At 39.2% G+C, this 9,276-nt stretch overlaps 1 non-coding gene across 1 annotated transcript; it reads right to left on the reverse strand.

Moving 5' to 3' along the window:
- Window positions 1-6,001: 6,001 nt before the first annotated feature.
- On the reverse strand, window positions 6,002-6,107 carry LOC118483070. The gene has a single exon (XR_004869539.1). It is a non-coding gene; the product is annotated as a small nucleolar RNA R71 (small nucleolar RNA).
- Between the last annotated feature and the right edge of the window lie 3,169 nt (window positions 6,108-9,276).

Below are 9,276 nucleotides of genomic sequence, written 5' to 3' on the forward strand. Positions count from 1 at the left end.
AATATTAAAAAATAAAATATTAAAAAGTTTTATGTTATTATAGACATAAAGTGACTATTCATGATTATTATCAACAATAAAAAAAATTGACGAACATAAGTTATTAAAGAAATATCAAATTAATTAATAAAGGAAATATAATTTTAAAAAAATAGTAAAAACAAATGATAAATGAAGAAAAAAATATAGTTATAAATAAGTAACATAAAAGTAAATATATGTTAAAACTTAAAAGTAAATATAATAAAAAAGTATTATAACATTAAAAAAATAAAATATTAAAAAAACTATTTATTATAGCGAAAATTAAATTACTATTCATGATCCTTAATCAACAATCAACAATATATATATATATATATATAGAGAGAGAGAGAGAGAGAGAAAGAGACTGGTTATTGTACAAACTGTCTTAACGTACGCTGCGTACGAGATGCAGTATCAACATGCGATTTTTGTTTTTTTCAGCAACATGCGATTTTTTTTAACATGCGAAAATATTTTTTAACATGCGATCTTCGGTTTTTTTTCAACATGCGATATTTCCTTTCTGGGATTATAACATGCGAACTTTCCATAGCATATGCTTCGTACGTTAAGACATTTTGTATGATACACTATATATATATATATATATATAAGTCAGTGTAGGTCCCGAAATCTGAGGATCGATAACGAAAACCAAATCCTTGTTTATCACAAACACGGTCAAGGGTGCGGAATCCCCGTAACGATGCCAAACCAAACACAGATAATAAGAACACGGAATAACCAATGAAACACAATCTATTGATTAAACGGGATGAGAACCGAGAACAACTGATACACACACAGTTTTACAGAATAACTCTCAGGGTATGCTCTCATCTGGTTTCAAAGTGAAACCAGAAAGCTGTTTATATAGTATCCTGAGCCTTAACTACGACGAAACAGAAAAGGGCTCGACGAAACAACATTGGGCCAGACATTGGGCCTGAGGAAACCCAACAGACGACGAAACAATGAGTTTCGTCATGATTTTGTCCTGTAGTGTGATGAAACACATTGTTTCATCGTGCTTTGTCCTGTAGTGTGATGAAACACTTTGTTTCATCATGTACAGATGTGTTTCGTCATGAGGTGTTTTAGCCCAAGGAAATCAAGGCCCAAAGAAGGTTTTGTCCCACATGAAGATTTGGCCCAGAGACTAAATAAACACACAAACAAACAATACCCTAAATGCAACATGCATTGTTTGTTTAACGTTACAAAACAAATGAGATAACATTGTCGGACCCAAGTGGGATAGGAGGATATCCGACTTGGTCTTCATGCTGTTTAAAGGCTCGAACCGAACGTGCCGCGTCCACACAAAAATGTATCAACAAACTCCCCCTTGGACGCTGCTGTGATGGTTCGACTTCCATGTCTTTCATGTCGGAGGATCTTCAAAGTCTTCACGCGTCGTAATAAGAAAGTGTATCAACAAACTCCCCATTTCATTTAGAAAGTGCGTTAACAAACTCCCCTTAGAATGGACTCTCCATTGAGTCATGCTCGTGAATCTTTTGACTTGTCAAATCTTCAGATCCTTGTGGTGTTGATGAAGGGTCATCGGCAACTCGATCATCTTTATCCTTTGAGTGCCTTCACGTCGTGTCTTCATTCCAAAGCTTGTCATCGAACATGTTCTCCTCGCCTTTAGTATCTGCACACGCAAGAAAACTAAACGCATAATGAGAGTAACCGCTTGGAATATAGTTAACATTTAAACAAATGACACCTATGTGACCATATTTCAATCAACTACCGACCGACAACAGTTTGAAAGTTTAAAAATTGATCAATTTTAATCCTATAACTTTCAAAACTTGTTAACTTCGACTGTTTATGAAGGTGCAATTGTTTTCCGGCTTACGATCAGGATTTTGGGTAGGATAGACTCGAGTTCCAACATCGGTCAATCAAAAATAAACTAGAAGCAAAATCTTTTTGGCTTTTATAAAGTTTATATTAAAACACACCTAAAATCTTTTTGGAATTTTTCATTTTTCAATTGTAAAGACGGAAAACAATAAATAAATATATACAGAAAGATGCAAAAACTAAAAGCAGTAAATAAATATTTACAGACAATCTTTTTGCGAGTTTCGAGGGTAAGAGAATCATATCAGTGTACGGTCACGCCAAAACGCTCTTGTTGTTCAATTAGTTAACATTTAGATAAGCATCCTATAACAATTATCGGTATTGTTGTCCACTTAAGCTCAACTTATCAGATGTAATCATGGCGAGGGGATACGATTATGTATGATTTATACTTACCGACTGGAGTTCATCCACACACGACACATTCCCGTATCAAGGTATGCACGAGAGTTCATCTTACCAGTGAGTATACCGTTTATCATCTGTTTGACCGTATATGAAAATGTGAGATACTCACTTATTTTGATTTGAAAACAAGCCCTATGTGATAGAATCACTTATTGATGAGGAACTTGATTTTCATATGCATGAGGGCACAGGAGCAAGTGCGTGAACAGGTCAGTACTTTCGTACAACAAAGAGACGAACTTGACTCCTGCAAGAAATGTGATATTTTATCACTTATTTGTTTGGACATGTGATTGTTGATCACTTATTGAGGTCGAATGCACTATGTACACGTATTTATAGTATCATGGAAGATCTAGACTTGCGCCTCCGTTATTTTTCGGTAAAAGAAACAACCATGATACCCAGATGATAAGACAGCATAAAGACCGAATATCTCAGAACCTCGGCAATCTCTCAAACGAAATTTCGGTACTAAGACCATATGCCAGTGAGTGGTTCCCACCTGGTCTTCAGTCGATTTAAGTTTATATCACCCTGCACACTTTAAAATGATTGTGAGCCTACCGATACATCTTATATAGAGTTGCTTATCGTTTTTCATTTGTCTTTTTAGTTTAAAGAGGTTTGGACAGACCACTGATGTACTATCATTTTCTCTTTTGCTCGCAAGGAAACTCATTTTTGTTTTTCTATTGTTTTTGTGTTTTGAAATTTTCGATGTTTTTGGATTTTTTTAAAATTGGATTTACTCCCCCTAAAATCAACAAACTATGATAAATTTTAAAAACACAAAGGTATTTACAAAAACGATTTCCCGATGTTGGTTAACTCATGTTTTACCTCAATGCCGTTTACCAAAATTAATTTAATCAGAAATGATTTATCGAATTTTGGAAAATCAGTTGGCACGTCGGTAAGCGGTGCGGACCATGACAACATTGATGAGTTTCATATTGAAACGATCACGTGTGAGGTGATATTCGAGTTCAACGTGTCAGGTGACGGGTGGTCCGTAGGACAACCCTTAAAAGACTTAATCATACGCACATTCCATGCTTTACTCAGTTAATTGCTTGAACATGATAACCACTAGATGATTTGATGTGCAGGTATTATAAGGCTCAAGATGCAGGTTTTAGAAGGTTGGATGGATGTCAGGAGTTGCTGGAAATAAAATGTGAAGGAACTAGATGCTTATGAGAAAACAAGGAAGAAACTTCACTGACCGCCGAAACCTACGGCTAGGGGCCGTAGGTTACGGCTCCCATTTTTTGTCCAGGTGCATAGCCGTAAAACAGAAGAGAAGGGCCGTAAGGTTCAGCTGCTAGCCGTAACCTACGGCAGGCGGCCATAGGTTACGGCTCCGTATTGACTTGTTGACTGGCTTGCTAGCCGTAACCAACGGCAGGGAGCCGTAGGTTACGGCGCCGACTGGGCTCAAGGTGTAACCTTCGTATTTAATGGCCTTTTTATGGAGAATTATGGTGTTTAATCATGTTTTTTCGGTTACTACTTGAGAAAAACGAGTTGGGGACTATATTTAGAGACTTGGAGTGAAGAGAACACTATCTTATCTTCTATCTTTCATCTAGACTTTGTTGCTTGTAATTGTGTTAAACAATTTTCTCTTCTATTTGCATTATGATGTCGCTTTAAGCCATGCGTGGCTAAACACTCTATGGTCATCCTAGGTTGAAGGTTCTTTGAGACAATTGTGTTTTGATTCCATATTTCTAGAATGGTAAACTTTATCTATGTCTTGTTTATTATGGTATGTGATTGCTTACTTGTAAATTGTTGATTCTTATGATATTCTAGTTTGAAACCATACGTTCTTGGTGCCATTGGCAATCGAGATATCATGGGTAGAATTAGGATTGGGTAAGGGTTGATTGGTCATCAGGTAACAACCTCACGTTCTAGGAATCTGAGTACTTCGTTCCCTTTTATCACAACAAGTAATTATACATGAACTATGTCTATGTAGTTCTTTCTAGTGGATGATAGCACAAACGCTGAAGCAAACCGGACACTTAGGATGGTCATTTGTCTCTAAATTGTTTACAAACTCAATTCTCATTTCGCAAATTAATTTGTAATCTTAGTTTAAAAAAAACCAATCCAATTAAACCAACTCTTGAACTTTATTTTATTTGAAACTAGATTAATTTAGTTAATTAGATAAGCTTTAAAATAGCACATTTTCCACAAACTCCCTGTGTTCGATACCCACTTACCGCTATCTATTTAGTTGTATTTGGATTAAATTTGATTGTGACCACGACATCACGTCAAATTTTGGGGCCGTTGCCGGGGAGTAGTGCGCAACGTGTGTTATTTTGCTTTTCTTAAGTTTGTTATTTTTCTGGTTTAGGCGGGATGTGTTAGTGTGCAGGTATTTACAGGTGCATGCGTACTAGAAGCTCTCACAAGCTTTCACCATTGGCATTTGATCCGGAAATTGAACGAACTTTGCGAGCAAATAGAATTTTGTTAAGGGAAAACACAATTAGCGGTTCACCAACAACACCAATCACACCAGTTACACCACTGAGATACATGGATCGGGATCCACCACCACCACCCACTACGGGTGAACCTGTACCACCGTTTATACCAACATCCACTCAACCTTCACCAAATACCACCATTCCAACCACCACCACCGAACCCACTTTACTTCATAGTGTTACACCAACCAACACCACACAACCCATTACCTCTCAAGAAGAACCAACCATTACTTTCAACCCTTCTACTACTATTCCACCATTGTCCCATTTCTTCCCGGGTGCAGGTCAATCATATTCAAACTATACCATATCACCAAATTCAACTGTTGTCCATGCCACTTCTACTTTTAAACCTTCAAACCAGTCGGGTTTTCAATACTCGACTCTTCCATTTGGGCAATCTTCGGGAATTCAAGGAGATGGTTATGATGAGGGATATGAGGATTTTGAGGGATATGATGAAGATGGTTATGCTTATGGAGGTGATGGGGATCAAGGAGAGTTCGGTTATGTGCAAGGCCAACTTCAAGGAATGCCAAGTGTTGGTGGAGTGCCACAACAACAACTTATACCACAACACATTAGGCCAAGGCCACAAGGGCCGCAAATGCAACGTCCCATACCATTGCAACAAGTTCGTCCACCGAATGTTCAACAACAATTCCAAAGGCTAATTCAAAACCCACCGATGCCACAACAACAATTTCAACAACCAATTGCACCACAAGGGCATATACCAAGACCAATGGGTCCTGTTCGTCCAAGGGGGCGGTTTGGTGTACCAAGAAGGCATCTTAGAGAACATGCGAGGGGTATTGAAGCACATTTTAGGCCGGTGATTACTCATAATCCTTCACCGGTGGTTATTCCTCACAACAAACAAGGAAGAACTTTTGAAGTAAGAACAAATTCCTTGCAAAGTTTGCCGAAATATAAGGGTCTAGCAACGGAGGAACCCTATTTCCATTTGGAGGCCTGTGATTCAATTTGCAACACTCTTGGGAGTCAAGGTTTTTCGGCCGATGATGTAAAGTTGGTCTTGTTTCAATTTTCTTTGGAGGATAAGGCAAAGAAGTGGTTCTACACTTTGCCTTCAGCATCTATTTACACTTGGGCGGAAATGCAACAAATTTTCCTAGATGAGTTTTACACCGCCCAAAAGACCAATGATGCAAGAAAGGGGTTGAGGAGTTTTCAACAACAAGAAGGCGAAATGTTTTATGAAACATTCGAGCGCTTCAATATGATGATCAAGAATTGCCCGCATCATGGAATTGAACTTTGGGAGTTGATGAATGCATTTCATGAGGGATTGTGTGCTGAAGATGCTCGTGACTTAATGTCCATTACAAATGGCACATTTGGCACGAATTATGAAAATGACGATTGGGAATTTTTGGAACAAATGGCAATTACTTCAAAGAGGAAAGCTCAAGCATCGAGGAGAGCACGACCGGCCGTTACCCGAACACAAGTGCATACGGTCGATGATGGTAATGTTCAAACCTCTAACCAAATTTATGATGTTTGTGCTATTTGCAATGAAATAGGTCATGCGGCTGAAAATTGCCAAGGAATGGTGGAAGGGCAATATGAAGAAGTTCATAGGGTACAAGGTCAAGGAGGGGGTGGTAGAAACTTCAACATGAATTCTAACACTTACCACCCCGGGTTGAGGAACCACCCAAATTTCCGATTTGGGAATCCTTCAAATCAAGCAAATCCGAATTTTCAAGGTAGCCAAGGAAACTATGGTTCGCGCCAACCTTACAATAACCAAAGTGGATATCGATGTGGGAACAACCAGGGATACCAAAGGCAATGTCAAACGAGTCAAGAACAAGGGGGGTCCTCAGGTGGAAATGAAATGATGGAAATGTTGAAGAGCATGCAAGCGGAAATGCAAAAGAGGAACCAAATGGATGACGCTCGCATACAAGAAGATGAGGCCCGAGATAAAGCGATTCAAACTTTGACCACCCAAATGGGTCAACTTGCAACCGAAGTGTCCGAATTGAAGAAAAGTAAAGGTCAATTACCAAGCGACACTAAGGTAAATCCGTCTCTTAGTACTTCAAGAGGTAATAATGTTAATATTCACCATGTAAGTGTTTTGAGAAGTGGGAAAGAGTACAAAACCAATCCTTCACCGGATTTGGTTGATGGGGTGGTTGAGGATATAACGGGTCAAGATAGTGAGGAAGAAAATGAACCACCCGTTGTTTCTTCTAAGAAACCCAATTTTGAAAAACCCGAAATTAATAAAGAAAAAGAAAAGATAATTGATGGTGAGGGATCTAGTGAATACCATTTCCCTAGGCGTTATTAGATCCGGGTAGAAAAAATTTTATTTCAAAACGGGGACCTCAAAAAGAGGAAATGTGGGAGGTTTTTAAATAGGTTAAAATTAATCTTCCTTTACTTGAAGCTATTAAACAGGTACCCGCTTACGCGAAGTTTTTAAAAGAATTGTGTACCCAAAAGAGGCAACAAAAAGTGCCTAAATTGGTAGACTTGAGGGAGCGGGTAAGTGCGGTATTAAAAGGAGACCTTCCTCCTAAGCTACAAGATCCGGGAACGCCTCTAATAAACATCCAAGTTGGAAATTTTCAAACCGCAAGGGCGTTATTGGATCTTGTAGCCGGGGTAAGTATCCCACCGGGGGGTTGTATGACCAATACGATTTTGGTCCATTGAAGCGGGTTGAGACAACGGTTGTACTAGCCGCTTTGTCTCACAAGCTTCCCCGGGGTATCGTACAGGATGTGATAGTTAAGGTTGATGAGTTTTATTATCCCGTGGATTTTCTTGTGCTAGATTACTTATCCGCGGACCCAATTCAACAACAAAATGTTATTTTGGGTCGGCCATTTTTAAACACCGCACATGCCGTTATTGATTGTCGATATGGTACGGTCGACATGACATTCGGAAATAGAAAGATGAGATTAAATGTTTTTACTAACGGTACTAATGTGTATGGTGATGAGTGTTTCTTAGCAGATTTCATAGATAGATATGACCCGAAGGAGTTCGAAGAGGAAATTTTGGGTTCTTGTGTTTGTGATGTGTCTTTACAGGTTCATGCATGCGAGTTGGAAAATGAGGAGAAAGAGCAAGAGGCTCTTGCGGTGAAAGAAGGAAGACCACCATGGACCCACCAAACGGATGTTTTACCGGTGGAAATCGATTCAGGTACAAAGCCTTCTTTGGAATGTCCACCAAGTGTGGAGTTGAAAGAGCTACTAAAGCACCTAAAGTATGCGTTTTTGGGGGAGAATGACACTTTACCGGTAATCATTGCTTCCAATTTGGCGGTAGCTCAAGAGGAGGAGTTGATACGGGTGTTGAAGGCTCACAAGGCGGCAATTGGGTGGACGATAGCCGATTTAAAAGGTATTAGTCCATCCATTGTGATGCACAAAATCATTACAAGTGAGGATGCAAAGCCGGCCCGTGAAACACAAAGGAGGTTAAACCCAAACTTGAGAGAGGTGGTAAAGAAAGAAGTTATCAAGTGGTTGGATGCGGGGATCATTTATCCCATCTCGGATAGTGCATGGGTAAGCCTGACTCAGGTAGTGCCTAAAAAATCCGGCATCCAGGTAGTAAAAGATGAGCAAGGTGAGCAAATCGCCACCCGCCCGGTAACCGGGTGACGAGTTTGAATTGAATATAGAAAATTAAACGCCGCTACCTCAAAAGACCATTTCCCGTTACCCTTCATTGACCAAATAATTGAAAAACTTTCCGGTCAAAAATATTATTGTTTTTTGGATGGGTACTCGGGTTATAACCAAATTGCTATTCACCCGGACGACCAACACAAAACCACGTTTACATGTCCATATGGTACATTTGCTTTTCGGCGAATGCCCTTTGGACTATGTAACGCCCCGGCCACATTCCAAAGATGTATGATGAGTATATTTTCGGACATGGTCGGGGAATCTCTTGAAGTGTTTATGGATGATTTTTCCATTTTTGGTCCAAGTTTTGAATCTTGTCTTAATGAATTAGAAAAAGTTTTAAAAAGATGTGTTGAGACAAACTTGGTACTAAGTTGGGAAAAGAGCCATTTTATGGTTCAAGAGAGCATTGTGTTGGGACATGTAATATCGGACCGGGGAATGGAGGTAGACAAGGCAAAGATTCGAGTAATTTCATCTCTACCCCCGCCAAAGAATGTTAAGGGGGTGAGATCATTTTTGGGACATGCGGGGTTTTATAGGAGGTTTATTAAAGGTTTTAGTGTAATTACAAAACCTTTATGCAACTTATTATTGAAAGATGTTCCATTTGATTTTACTGACGAATGTTTGCAAGCGTTTCTTGTTTTGAAGGAACAGTTGGTGAAGGCTCCTATCTTGCAACCACCAGATTGGTCAAAGCCGTTTCGAGATTATGTGTGATGCTAGCGACATGACCATTGGAGCGGTTTTGG

This window comes from Helianthus annuus, chromosome 1 (genome assembly GCF_002127325.2).
Source record: "Helianthus annuus cultivar XRQ/B chromosome 1, HanXRQr2.0-SUNRISE, whole genome shotgun sequence".
In the NCBI taxonomy this organism is placed as follows: Eukaryota; Viridiplantae; Streptophyta; class Magnoliopsida; order Asterales; family Asteraceae; genus Helianthus; species Helianthus annuus.